Source organism: Notothenia rossii (assembly GCF_949606895.1).
Source record: "Notothenia rossii genome assembly, chromosome: 4".
NCBI lineage: Eukaryota > Metazoa > Chordata > Actinopteri > Perciformes > Nototheniidae > Notothenia > Notothenia rossii.
Genome location: NC_136902.1, coordinates 23,378,243 through 23,393,602, shown reverse-complemented (window position 1 = coordinate 23,393,602; position 15,360 = coordinate 23,378,243). Strand labels below are relative to the sequence as shown.

The following is a 15,360-nucleotide window of genomic DNA, read 5'->3' as shown; positions in this document are numbered from 1 at the left end:
CTGGATTACATGACTACCTTTTGTACACCTAAAAGAAAGGGATCATGGAGCAAGAATACTTTTTAAATCTAACAAACCTAATCACTGATCAAGACGTCTAGAAAGCCACTCCATATCATCAGACCCCAGAACTAAAATGTTGCAGTACAATTAAAGCATAAAACGTTATATTTAGGGTAATAGTTTATGCACCTTAAAAAATGGATGTCATATCCTTTCATTTGTGACCAGGACCAGTTGTGCAGTTGTGAGTTATTTCCTTGTGCCTGCTGTGTATCTCTGGCGCATTGAAGACATGAAGCAGCTTCCAACACATGTAAGGTAACAGGTGCCAGCCAGGTCTGCATACAATATGTGAATTACACAGACGAGTGACAAAAGAGCAAACAATGAACACCCATGCTATGAAAAAGCCCAGGCATATGCACCGGGCTTTTTTGATATCCGTCCATCTCTCTGTCAATGAGAGTACGTATTCAAACAAGGTAAAAGCACAGTCAGCACTTTTTTATAAGAGATTGTTTTCATACATTTGTGTGTCTTGTAATTGTGCAAAGTGGTGAATTTTTCCCTCTTTCTTTCTTTTATGTCTTTGCGGCTGCTGGCCAACATCATTTACTCTCTTAAGAGTTCATAAAGAACATGGAGTTGAACTTGATCTTAATTGAAGTGCAATAAATTAAGAAACCACTCGAAGTCACAAAATGATAGGGTAGTCAGGAAAAAAAGTTGACTTCTGAATCTAAAAGCTGGAATGTGGCTGATGAAGGAATCTGCGTACTGCCGGTGTAAAACATAAATCCTCTGGAAGACGGTGGTGTTACTCTGAATGACCCTGATCTTGTGCTCAATTCCCAGCCCTGACCGACGGAAAGGTGCACCACAAACCACAAGACTGTGTCACATCTCACACTATATTTAGATAGTTCAGTTTCTCTTTGGAGCTTGACTTTGTAATTAAAGAGATTTGAGACTAACGTTATCAGAGAAAAGTATTGATTGTTATACATCTAGAAGTAACACGGCAGACAGGATTGCTCTGACTCGCATCAAACCAACACCATCATTGTCACGGACAGTAATACAGCCAAGCAGAACTCTGGATGATACTGAAGGATGACAAGCTCTCTGTGATCGGTGTCACAGGGCATTACAGTGCTACAGATAGTCTGACAGGCAGAGACAGACGACATTCGCTTCTGCAAAACAATTGAGATTATTTAAATAGATATTAGAATATACAGATTTTACATTTAACCTTTGAAAATGTGGTCTTTTAAATGTGTAAGAAACAAATAAAATAGCTAAAAGCTCACAATATTAACACTTATCTCAGACATACAGGTTTATATCAAATCTGTGCATCAAATAAAGTGGATTTCTTGATAAACACGCTTACCCGTGATATCACCAAATGTAAAACTGTAAATGGGTACGAGAAGCTTTAAAACTTTAAAATGCTGTCGTCATAAATCAATGCCTTTCAAACACCATAGGCACAACAATATATGACGCCTACACTGTCATGACTTGTGAGACTGCAGGCTTTTAACATGATGCTTCTCTCCTTGATGTGCACACATCAGGACAAAGCAAGCCAACAGAATACGCAAAACAAAACAAAAGATGGCCTGAGTTGCTCCACATCTATGATAAATCACTGCCACTTTTATAGCCTCTAATAAGTTGATGCAAAGCCATTTTTCTTCCTGCCCATCGTTCAAACATTTAAGGCCTATTTACAAGGAACTTGTTAAAATATTTAATAATATTTAGTGGCAATTTCGGAGCAGCCTGTCACGGTGGAATTTATTGCCTTTAAGTGTTTAAAAAGGCGATGACATGAATAACAAACTGTCAAAATTTCCTAATTTGCATAGACAGGCCATAACTCCTGATACCTTGCATTAAAAAAAGAGGTTTTTAACAAAACGAGTCATAAAAGAAGCATTCAATGTGAGTGATGGCAAAGACTCTTCCACAAAGTCGCACCGCAGAGACAGCTTCCCCCCACTACAGATGCTTCCGAGATCAAGTCAGCCAATAAAAGGACATATATCCTGCTGCTTTGACTTATTTATCCTGTGTGGATGAGCTCAAGATGGAACATCTCCTATAGGCAAGCTTAATTAATTGTGATAAAAGGGCTAATTCAGAGGCTGCACAAGAAAAGTGAGCCAAACAATAATATTCCCTGCAAATCATCTCTCCCGTCAAATGTTTCCTCCATAACTTTGTAATTCAAAGTCCTTCGAACGTGAGGCTTTTGTTAAGGAACTTCATGGAGCCAGACAACCTCCCACGCATCTCTACCATACTGTTCACACTCCTGACTCAAATCATCAGATGGATTTGCAGCTGGGCGATGTTAAACTGTCCTGTCCTCTGTTTGACTCGACAAGATGGTGGCCATGTTTGATGCAGCTTCTCCCACCAGACCCAATGGGTTCCAGGGTAACACTGAGTGACCTGGTCCTGCCCTGGCTGTCCTAGTCAGAAAAGGGCCCCAGTTGACACTGATTGCAAGGCTATGAGTAGTCTCTCCCCTGTGCCCTCTCAGTGCAACTCTAATTAATAGCCAATTCATCTTCTCTGATCTGAGCCAGCACATGGAGTAATATATCGTTAGTTTGGCAAGCGAGCTATTAAAGTGTAATAACCAAGTACCAGCACTCGATTTGGAAGAGTAGCACATACTTAACAATGAAGTGGAAACAATTAATTTATTGGAGAATCTCCTGTAACCAATCATTTACTAGCACTCACACTGTGATGCAAAAGCCATCTCCTGTTGTGTGTGGCACAAGTAAACGACATTTTTTGGGCTCCACGCCTGAAACCTCTTGCTCTATGACCAGTTATGTAAGCCCCTTTTAAGCACCACTGTCACACTTTCTCCCCCCATTAAAGACCATTCAAATGGCCATCTGAAAGGTAGGAAGTTCATTACCAAAAGGACCCTGCTCACTGACAGGTTACCTTAAACATTTACTTAAGTATTACTTCAAGGTGAAGTGCATTTTACTCGTAATGGTCTAACACTTTGATGAGGGCTATACCTCTACCTTTGTAGAAAGAGCCATTATATGTATCGTTTTTGGAGAGTTGGAGTTTATGTTATGTTGTATTAATGCATCAGCACAATAACTTGGTATGAATGATCTAAAAATACATGTTTGAACTGTAGCCAGCATCTTAAATATCAACATGAGTGTTAAATATCTCCAACACAATGGTGGGGATATCTTTAATAATTAAAATTGAAAAATGTAAAGATAAGTAATTAAAATGAATTTGTGGTTTCTATTTACTTAGATAACTTACATTTTCAAATCAAACTTCTCCGATAGCTGCGCTACACAAAATGTGTTTCCTCTAACAATGGCTCTGAGTTTCAGCAGTTCTGAACAATTTAGCGTATAACCTTGCCCTATGATTTAATTGTTGTTGTTTTTTTTCGACCCAGTAGAAGAAGTGAAATGGAGAGCCCTATTTGTTTGGAGCATGTGGCCAGGTTTACAAACTGCATAAGACGACTGAACATGGCAGGTTAGGGACCTTGGCAAAGTGTTCATATATACGGTAGTGCTTTAAAACAAGGCCACTCCTGCATAAGGAAAGCCAGTACACTCCGCCGCTTGCAATAAAAGATAATACACTGAGACATCTACTGTAATCATGGTTCAAAAGCATAGCCAAATCATCAGCACTGCTTGCTAACGAGGAAACTATCAAAAATGAAAAATAATATATTCTCCACACTGTGATTCACTCCACCAAATACAACTCTTTTTATTTGTCTTATCTCAGACAATTAACGTACACAGATACTTCGAAAAACAACCCACTGTGTCTGCTTCCTCAATCATGCACCTTAGAACAATACAGCTTTCCTCAAACTTTAATGATTGCAGCAAGGAAATGAAAAAACGTAAGACTCACTCTTGTGCTTTTGGCCTTGTCTGAAGCAAAACCTTTAAAACCCATTATTCTTTTTGCAAGAACTAATGACGTTTTTTGTCTCTTCAGCTTAACACACTAATTGACAGTTTTTTTGGAGGATAGCCCAGATGGAAAAATAAGTACCCCCTTAAAGACCCAACTCCCTTGCTCATTCCCCTAGCTTTAAGTCCCTTATTAATTAAACTTTCACCAAGTCAGGCATTTTTATTAAAAAGATAAAGTGTACTGTACCGTAAAACAGAACTAGTCTATTGTCTCTGAAGCTAACATTTTATTTCTATAAATAAAAGAGACTTTTAATGCCATACTTTGCAGCAGGGGGACTGGGAGCCCAGAATCCACACAGTCCAGTAATTACAAGGAGATTCTCATCCCAACTACACTGAAATTGGTCAGCTTTAACCAATACTCTTTGCTCCGACTGAATAAATACACTAAGACTGTTCATTCACGCATCATGGCTTATTATTTACTGTATGGCAAACAGAGGCAGCCGCAGCATCATGCTCAGGAGAGACTGAAGAGTAAATAAGTGTTTTGTCAGAGCTGTGTGTCTAACCATACCTCTCAGACATCCTGCCACGCTGATGTGAAGACAGGAAATAAAGCTACAGTCAAATATTGACTGCAGCTTTATGATCAGTCATCCACTTGATCAATCAAATCCCTCTTGTGTCATTAAATTGCAACAATATTTGTCAATCAACATCATAAGACAGGGATTGCATTGGTCCAATTAGGATGCCTTCTCCTATGTGATGCTTTCATTTTAGGAAACAAATCTACTTTATGCTTATTATCAAAAAAGCTGCATGTTTATAAAAATGCCGACTATGAGATAACGATATGGATTTTTGTAAATGTACCAAAGGAATAATACATGTTTATACAAATCCAATGCAGCAGAAGTATAATAGAAACAGAAGCTAAAATAAAGCAATTCTCAGACAGAATACACTGAATAGTCTTAGTTTGTATCGAAGTTCAATAGTTATTCGATACAAATGTAATTGCATAACTGAAACTATTTAAACATTAAAAAGGCAGTTTAAAGGGATTCATGACAATGTTCCAGCATTAGTAAACACAACTTGATCAGAAAAACTTTCTTTAAGTGTAATCTTATTAAATCAGGAAATCAAAATAGATGTATTTACCATTTTTGCTGGCCTAGGGTGCTGATAAATGCTTCAATAATGAGCATCGAGTAGAGTGGGACAGAGACACTTTGGTGCTTCACATTTCTCTAGATGCTTTTCAATCTAAAGTGAAAACAGAGAGACTGCCTTAGGGGATCATTGTGAAATACCTCATGGGGCTTTCTCTAGATGTGGATCTCTGTAGTAAAGGTGGAGGAGGTCAACATTACATCTACTCAAGAGCAACCTGTAGTGAGCGGATCAAAGACATTGTTATGTCGGTCTAATATGATGCTGCGGAGACGGGGGCAACACTTTAAACAGAGGACAGATGCAGCGTTAAGGTGCATTAAGTTGCCAAAAAAGTAATGTATCATCCAAGAAGGATCATTATGCCACTACCCCAGTTACTGCTGTACAGCCGGCAAATCACAGCCAATTAAGAACCCTTTAAACGTACAAGTCAAGCATCACTTGTTGTGCTGTCCATAATGGGGTTTTATGGATATGAAACAGTTGTGATGGCTGTATTGGTCTTGTAATTAATGTTCAACTTTAGAGGAAATGTGACCCGAGAAAGAATGGTGTTGAAAACTAAACACGAGAGAGAGAGAGAGATGATAAAAAAAAAGGCTTTAGAAGCTGCATGTTTGATCCAGTTCTATCATTTCATGAGAATCACACTTTCTACTTACTCTGGGAGATAAACAATTCAGGCCTGTTTTCCAAATGTTTGTGTCAGTTTTCTGCTTTCTGCTAACGAGATGTCTCTAATATGCACTGGAATGCTGCGTGAATAAACAATTTGATGGGCGACGAGGAACTTAATGATGTATACCAAATGTGGGGGGACAGCTTCTAAGCGCAGAATTGTGTAGACAAACATAGCTTTTGACAACACTTTCCACACAGTTTGCCATTTCTGTCAGGCTGAAAATCTAAAATTAAGAACAAAACGTTTCCTAGGTACCATAACTGTTAACAAATCATGTCTTATTAGCATTTTCACTTAATTGGCAAAATTTTGACGACAGATAACTGAAAAAAAGGCCACTTAACAAGAGGGAAATCATAATTAAAAGAAAAACAGAATTTCCTGCATGCATAGATTTGGAGAAAACAAATCGGATTGAGTACCTGATTTCCTTTCTAATGAAAAAAATGAAAATAAAACTTAGCATGTTGCATATTTACTTAAATGCAATTCCGTCTATGCGAGTTGTGTTGCATCGTTCCCCTTTACACATACAGTAGCAGCCTATTCAAGCTTAATTCGTGCCACTGTGTCTTCCTGTGAGCAGACCCCAGTCATCTTTAAACGGCTCCATTTAAAATGCAATTTGATTATCTGCCAAATTGCTACCAAGTCTCTCCCTCTGCAGCCTGGGGATGGGGGGTACAATTTTTAATTAGCATTTGTGCATAAAAGAGAGGTCTTTGTTGCATTTTGAACATGGCATCCCAGAATGACCAGCACTTTCAAAGAGTCATCACCCAAACGATTTCAAACTAATAGATCCAAAGGGAGGGGAGCGGTCCTGGCACGGAGGACTGAGGGAATCACAGAGGTCTTCAGTGGGACTGAAGAAACCCACAGGACACAGCATGTTTAAATAATCCAAAACTTTTCTTTAATCATTGTTTAGAAAATTGGCTGGGACCTTCAGCAGGAGACAGCTGCTCTGCCCCATAGCCATTTAATGAGATTCACGGAGGGTTTCCCTTAAAATATTTACGCTGTCCCATGGCACCGCAATATTGTCCTAGAATGGGGAGACAAGAGCCAAGGAGGTGTGTTGAAGTTCTCCTAATCAATTTGCTAATTACTGAAGCGGCTATAGGAGAGGAGAGCGGAGTCCCTTCTGGCAAGCTGTATTCTAATAAACGCTGAAATTTTTATTTACTCCCTTAGCCAAGAGGAATTCTGAAGTGGGATTACAGCAAAGAGCTGATTAAGACAGAGCTGCGCTGTGGCTGAGGTCACAGTCAAAGGAGCAAGGAGAGGTCTCGAAACATAAAAGGATCTCACAGGAGCTGCACCTTTGCATCTGCTCAGGGAACGGAGATGGCAGACAGACTCTTACGGACTTGGCACAAAAAGACCTGACTGCTATAGCTACATATCAACAAAATATTAATGAGACTTCTGGTTCTTGCATATTAAAACAGCTGGGAGTGATGATTGCAGTATACACACTGCATAACTTATTTTGAAACAAACAAAGAAATGCAGGTATGTATACAAATACTAAGATAAGAAAAGACTATCACTTTGATACTGAATATCATAGGAGCTATAGGGGGGAGTCCTACATGGAGCAGAGGCCAGGAGGCCCAGACACTATGCCAGACGTTATGGTTGTGTGTTTGAAGCCACCCTTGTTCCCTCTGGCACGTGTTGACCCTCCCTCCCAACCTCTGAGACTCCGGGCGACCCAGGACCTGTCATAGAAACAGCACACATCTTCTTCAGGGTTGGGGGCAAAATCTGGTCCTCCTCTTCAATGCCACAAAATAAGCCCACTTCCCTCTCCAAGGCCTGTAGCCAATAGCATGTTGCCTGGATCAAGACAGTTCAAAGGCCTACATAGACTGAGAGCTCAAAGGGCATTACCATAAGCTAATCATAAGCCGCAGCGGCAGAAGTAAAGTGAAGTATGGAAAAAGTAAAATTCCTTCTGTCTTATAGTGACCGATAAAACAACTCTATCTTAAAGTATCTTTACTAAGAGCATAGGGTTATATGTTGACACATCAAAGAGTTTGTTTGTAAAGGTCCCGCCATATTAAACAACTTAATTCATCTTCCAATTGGCAATAATCCGACAGAGATTGAATTAAAAAGAAAATGTGTTTCAAACCAAGTTTAGAATGACATTAAATGATTTTAAAACCCTGAGAGGATTTGTTTATTTGTTTTACTTTGGGCTATACGATTGGCAGAATTTGCAAACAGTTTTAATCAGATAATAACAATGACGCTTCCTTTGTGTTCTTGCCCTGATGCTAAACGCGATCACAGAAAAAAGGAAAACAAACATGGATGAATACGTTTTTACAGTGTACTTCCATGTCACTGTGTGTATTTCTCCAGTCAGCTTGTTCCACTAACCACCACAGTCGCTCCGGCAGTCCCTGCAGTGTAACTGAGCGCATGGATCTGCGCACAATCCCACCGAGAATTGAGGCAAAAACAAAAACACAAAAAAACCTGTTGCTGTGACATTTTCTTCCCTCTCACCTCAACGCATGCCAGTCACAATGGACCGGTGTGTGAGGGAACTGTGTTCAGATCACCATGGTGATGGCTCTCTGCCTCCCAAGGCTCCCTGGAGGGGGTTGGAGGGTTGGTGGGGTGGGGGGGAGGGGGTAGTAAGTGAGCAGGTTGCCAACCAAAATGCAGTCAGATTAGGAGAATGATGAAGAGAAAGTGTTCCTAAAAAAAAAACTCTTCCATGTGTGACATAACAGCCCAGTCAAGAGTTAAGTTCACGACCAGTGCGGCTCTAAAGTCGACAGACAGTACAGAACAACTGATGCGCAGCAATCAAACAAGGCTGACATGTTTTACTCCTTAACCTTTAAAAGGGCAAAAAATAGAACCAAATCGTGCAGGTTCCTGAGCAAAGGTCTAAGAACATCTGTCTCTGGGTAAATCATCCTTACATGACAGAAAGGCACAGAGATGGCATTACACTGAACAAGACAAAAGGGCACCCCCACGTTACACCATCAGCTCCAATTGAGTTTGCTTATTTGACTGTTATCATCTTCCTATTAAGCCAACTTATTCCCAGGAGGGTCTCGTAGAGTCATCATCACAAGTCAAATACATCAGCAATATATTGCTGGAGACTAGGCCCCAAATCGAATTGCATTCCAACATGGAATCCAAAACTGCGCATAATATCTGAAAAACTCAAATATCCTTGTCTTCCTGGTACCAAATTGTGCCAAATTGTCCTGGTGCCAAAGTGGCTTCAGGACAACTTTTACACAAGTGATCGTTTGTCAGCCCTCGAGACTGAAGGTAAACATAGCATGTACTGTGTGCTAACATTATCTTACTGTCACAGTTTTCTATTGCACATACATTATTGTCCCAAAGTTGTATATTGGTTTGTGTGGGAGGAAATCTTCTGAAACATTTTGATCATGTGACACTGAAGCTGGTTAAACTAGATTTAAAAGCTACCATTATAAAAAAAAAAAAGGTAGCACATATTTGTCATTGGGAAACTCTGTCATACGATACAGGAGTGCGTGCTCTTAACTCTTTTCTCTGGGGCTTTTTTTCTGTTTGTCAGACAAAGATCTTAATCGAGAGCATTTCATATTGCAATTCAGTGGAATATTTTAAGTTTGGCACAGTGCACTGGAGTAAGAGCCAGAAGAAAAAGGTCTGTTTATTGAATCGTGAATCAATTTAGAAATCGCAAATCAAATTGTAAAACCATGAATTTTAATTTTAATCAAACCATGACATTCCCAAAGATTCCCACCCCTAATTAATATTATTAATAAAAAGAGAAAAACATTCTTCGAGTCATAAAGAGAAGTTAATTAAACTGGGAAAAGTATTTTCCGTTTTTAAACCACATTTTAAAATGGTGGAAAGGCAGGACTTTTATAACATTAGTAGCAGTCTTATAATTAGTAACAATATTACAAAACTCTTAATTTAAAATGAATTACATATCAAACAGAAATGTTGTCTCCCAAATGAGATACACACAAACATTTATACATGACATTTTCCTGCAGAGGCCTTGGGGATGGGGGGTTCTATACTATGAATGTCTCTGTTTTTGTTATGTAACAACAACAAAACTATAAGTTCTGAGATTGCAATACGAATATTTAAACAAAAAAAAGCTTAAAATGGTCCCTGGTAAGACAATGTGACAGCAAAACCACTCACTGAACTAATCACTGGAATTAAAGAAATCTCTGTGGATCAAGATGTATGCATCAGATATGTCTCACATATGATCAGGAATAATAAAATATTATGAACACAGGGGGACACAACACTCAGGACCGGCCCTGACAACACTGGACCTTTAGTACATTAAAACAAATACTGCATTGGATTTCCATTGAAGCAACATGGTTGAACAACCACTACAAGTGGCTGGCAATTTGTCAAATGAGTTAATTGGTCACCAGTTCATCCAATTCATCCTAATGCTTGTTTTTGGACCACACCCAAAGAACAGTGAATTAGGCATGCACTGCAGCCAACAGTTACTTTGAGTACAAGACTGAATCCCTGTGGTGACAGGTGCCAAAGTCAAAACTGTCCTATTTGGACTGTTAATCAAGCTTTATTATTCATTTCTTCTTCTGAATTATCAAAGCCCTCACTTGTGGCCAAAAGCCTCTGCTTTTAGTCTGAAGCAGAACTGTTTACTCACTAAATGCCAGGTGGTGCCGGCACTGAAAAGCTACAGGCTGGGGGAAAGGGCCTAACCTTTACACAGTGTCTGAATGTCCTCACTTTCTCCTTGAACATCTATCCTTAACTGTGCTCTTCTGGTCCCCTCCCTGTCCCAAAGTGGCCAGCTGGGAACGGTGCGCATGTTCTGACGTCCCTACTAACCTTGGCCAGTGTAAGGATTACCATGCATTTACGCTCAACGTTCCTTCTTTCCTTAAGACTTATTAAGAATGATAATGAGCTCGGAAAGGGGCAGCATGTCCCTTTCTCAGCTCTGTGAAAGCTGTTCTATGTCTTTCTCACTGTTCACTTGCCTTATTCCTCTCTCTATTCCTCCTCTTCACCCTTTTCTGCAGTCTCCCTCTCTCTCCCCCAGTCCATGCCTCTCTCTGTTTCTACATCGTATTGAAAGGACCCAGGACAAATTACCAAAAAGGCAATTTTCATCTATGAACTGCAGGATTTAATCGATACTTATTTCATGCCTTCAAAATCAACCCTATATTACTGTTGTCTGTGTGATTTGTTTATTTTGCTCTGGAATATTCCTCCAGTCGAAGGGGGGAAATGCAAGGGATGCAATTCACCTTGAACCTCCATTATATTGGATTTCTCTACTGGCTGATCAAGCATGCAAAAAGGACATTTCCTTAGCAGTAAAATAAAAACAATAATGATGATTAAAAAAACATGTGTGCCATTTGTGCTGGTATAACAGTACGTGTTGAAGGCAGTATATTCCTACAAGGCAAAACACTATGGTCGTGGTACGGTGGATTTGTATACAAAATCATTACACTGAGGGCAATTGATAAAGCTTATGTGCTAGGAAACAAAAGTAATGGTTCCTGAAGCCTGTCAAATGCCGCCTGGGATTACTGACGCTTATTTGACATCAAAGACCTGAGGTCCACAGCCAAGGTCAAACAGAGAGGAATACACATGGGTTTAATTCTACACACCCCTTGACAGATGCAGATGGGTACTTATGAGACATGAGGCATTTCACTGACTGATAGGGCTGCAGGAAATAAGAATGTTGCAGGCATCGCACACTGATTAACCAATGACATTCTCAAATAGTCAAATGAAACAGGAGCATTGCATTACAGGCAACAATTCAAGGGCCATTTTAGAGAGACAGAGAAATTAAGAGAGACAGAGAGAATCAAAAAGCCTAGAGGACCAAATCCATACAACCCTGATCTAATAAACAATTCAAAACGCAATGAAAACAACACAAAATGGACAATAAGCATCACTCACGTCTCAGCTCAGATTTACCGAGCACTACTGTCACCTATAGTCGCGACAAAACAAATTAGGAAAGAAGGAGGGCAGAGGGAGAGCAAAATAGAGGTAGAGAAAGAAGGGCATTATGTTTGACAGATGGATATTGCACTGTCTCATCAATGCCGAAGAGAGATGAGAACCTGTACCACCGGTCTGACACTGAAGGCTGGCTGGTGTCCAGTTAGAGATGGACCTTCGGACAGCAGACACATGCCGTCACATTCCAGAGATACACTGAGGGAGCTCACAGGATGAAGAGCTGGAAACTGCTTCAACTGATCACTTAACTGCTCTCTTTGTGCAGACTGTATGAAAGTGCAGGTACAATATCCCTGCAATACAATGAGTTGAACTATAATACCCTGTAGTGTCACCTGCTGTTGGTTATTACTTTCGTGACCTCGTAGAAAAAGAGTAACCACTAAAGTACATTTATCGTTAGTCTGGCTAATGCTTGCTATTCAGATCACACCAAATGCAAGCCGATTTCATGTCTAAACATGTGTTTTTAAGCTCGCCTGTTTAAGTGTCAAGTGTGTGCTTGCTTTGCATGCATGAATAGATCTGCAACAGTTAGGCTGCACAGCTGCTGCATTATGAGGGTATTATGGAAAATACCTCAAAAGCACACACTGTTCGCATAATGTACTTTTTACATTATATATTTCATCTTCAAATGATTGGTGAGAATGAATCAAAGCACAAAAAGGGACATCAAAACAGTAAAAGAAAAACTTTCATGTTTACCTTGTGATGTAGTTGCTGTGGCATTTTTAATATAGAAGATGGCTTTCCATGAATGATCTGTTTAACCAAAGACAGGAGGGAGAGAGAGAGAGAGAGAGAGAGAGAGAGAGAGAGAGAGAGAGAGAGAGAAAGAGAGAGAGGGAGGGAGGGAGGGAGAGAGAGAGAGAAAAAAGGATAATTAATTACTTTTGTGAGCTATTGCACGGGAGAGACAATAAACCTGCCTGGTCGCCATGGATATGACATATTTGCTCTGAAAACAACACAATAATTAGCAAAGGAGAAAGATCCGGCGAGAATATGAGAACCCCGGGTTTAAAGTGCCAGTGATCTATTCCTGTCCTCATCTTCATCTCTGAATATAATAACAAACACAGTGGCGAGCACACAACACACTCATTTATGAATTCACAGAAGAACTAACAGTGACCCTTTACAAAAGCATGTTAAATTAAATCTCACATCAAAGTGGTGCTTTGTAGAGATCACAACTAACCAAACAGCCAGGATACATGAAGTGTTTTTGAACAGATTGTTTGTTCTACAGTAGGTGGAAGTCCCAAGCCCTACCTTACAGCCACTGGAGCAGGCACTGCAGAGAAATCTTATTTACCACAGCAAATAAGGCTGACTTGTGCCAGTCTGAGGTGTCAGGGGCGTATAACCTGCACAGCATTATGAGCAAATGATAAGGGTTTTTTCAAATGGTTTAATATTTTATAAAGGGATTTATTTATAATATGTAAGTAGCCTGTTCAACTCAACAACAAAAAATAGGAAAACATATTTGATAGACCGTGCATTTAGCAGGTTACACTTTCGGTTACCATCTGACTGTGCAGCCCTAAATTACAAAGTGCACATGCAAGATAAGGACAAATGTTTTCATTTACAATCTTTAACGACAGAACTTCCGCAATTCAGGCTTTTGAATATGTATTGCATTTATAGTAGTTCCTCTATTTACGGTAAATGATACTGTATGAAGGTTACTACCTGTTTAGAGACAACCAAAGGAGTTTCACTAAGTTTTTCTAGACAAAAACCGGCACTTTCGGCGCTTCTGTCGCCACCAAAAGTCGCTCATTCGTGTCGCTTTTGGGGAAGTGTCAGCGGACAGTAATAACCTACTCTGTACGTTTGCTGAATAAATAATAAAATACCTCATGTCAGTATTGTTTTCACACTGCCTATTTCATGTTTTATATATTTCGGGAATGGGGGTATTTAGGCTCGCCTTGACTGAAAGTACGAACTTAGCCAAAGTTATTGGTATCAGCTTTACAACGGGGCTCGCGTTTCTTCGCCCACATTTGGTTTGAAACACATTTTTAACCGGTCTTTGACGGCCGTGAATAGACCGTGGGGTGAATTATTAAAGTTTTAGGAAAGGCTGGTCCTCTCACCGGCATTGTCCAAGGCACGGTGGGCTTAGTAACAGAGGAGTCGCTCCAGACCGGCTCCTGCTGCTGCGGCTGCTGCACCGAGGCTCACACCGTGTCTCCTCTCGTCAAGTCTCAACCCTTTGGTGTCATTTCTTAACACTTTATAACTGCTTTTCAGAGCTCGTTTTCAATGCCACGGCTGCAGCGAGGTACACTTTTTTATGTCGCTATCTTCAGAGAATGATGTTTGGAAATAAAAAGGGAGCATGTACAGTAGTTGAGAGGAAAAGGAAAACTCTTACCTGAGGTACTTCGCTGTCTTTCGCTGTCTTCCAACTAAAGGGACGTGTTTATTTACGGTGAGTAGCGTGAGAGCTTTCATTAATAAAGTTGCCTCATTTTTTTTCAGTTTTTCGGGTTTTATTGTAGAATTTTCTAATTTCTTAAAGGGCGAGTCGCCCGGAAGATCTGCCCTGGAGACCGGCTCCAAGTGGGAAGAGGAGTCCTTAATTGAATTTCTCGGTGAGCAGGTGTCGCTTGGAAAACCTGGACTGGAGTAGAGTGGTGTTTTCCGTCTAAGTCTTGTCAAAATAATGAACTATATTACTAGCTTTTATTTCAAATATGTTTTAAATTAATAAAGATAAGCAAAGACATTTAAATATATCACCACCGTCTAAGAAAGTAGATATTTAGCCAGGGTTAGGGTACCTGAAATGGGTCCCTTTCAAATGACTTTAAAACACACATATTGTCCAGGTTTGCCCACATGTTGTGGTGGTGACAGTTTTAGACACATGTCTGCCAGCAAGATAAATATGCTAATTATTTAGAACTATGGGATAAACAAAGTCCCACTAATGTCTTAGCACATCAAGTTGTTTTAACGTTAGCTAGCTAAAGTGTTAGCTTACAAACTGCGCAGCTAGCTTACCATACTCACACTTAGAAAATAACTCTTCTTTTTGACGACATTCTATTTGTAACTTCACGAGTGTTTGCTTGGGTTTTCTATGCCAACTCCGGAGAACAAAATGTACATTTTCACTTTTAAATGTTCGACTTTTGCCACCAATAACTCCGTTGCTCCTCAGCTAATGCGCAGTTGAAGCTAAACACTGTCCACGTGTGTAGCCACGCCCCTTTACTAGCTAACGTCCACTGCAACTACCTGATCATCCTCATCATCATTACATCAGTCTTTCAGCAAATCTGAAACATACCACTTGGGGGTTTATTTCCATGTCCTCAGCTAAACTAATATCTACAGTACTATAATGGTAAAATCATAATGTAAAGAATGAAGAACAAATTGAGATTGAAACGCATTTTAACCGGTGTGATGGCATCATGTAATAGAAGAACTATTTATTCTCTATATCTGATTTAAGCC

The 15,360-nt window shown here is 39.9% G+C and overlaps 1 protein-coding gene across 5 annotated transcripts in view; it reads right to left on the bottom strand.

The window, feature by feature from the left end:
* casz1 (castor zinc finger 1) overlaps window positions 1-15,113 on the bottom strand; it is a 175,482-nt gene extending 160,369 nt beyond the window's left edge. For 2 of the 5 annotated variants that reach the window (XM_079674829.1, XM_079674825.1), the window contains exons 1-3: window positions 14,911-15,113; window positions 14,270-14,518; window positions 12,583-12,639 (exon numbers count right to left, since the gene is read on the bottom strand). The gene's annotated coding sequence lies outside the window, so the exon portion shown is untranslated. Of the gene's footprint in view, window positions 1-12,582; window positions 12,640-14,269; window positions 14,519-14,901 lie in introns of all 5 variants that reach the window. The other 3 variants (XM_079674826.1, XM_079674827.1, XM_079674828.1) reach the window with 3 other exon arrangements.
* Between the last annotated feature and the right edge of the window lie 247 nt (window positions 15,114-15,360).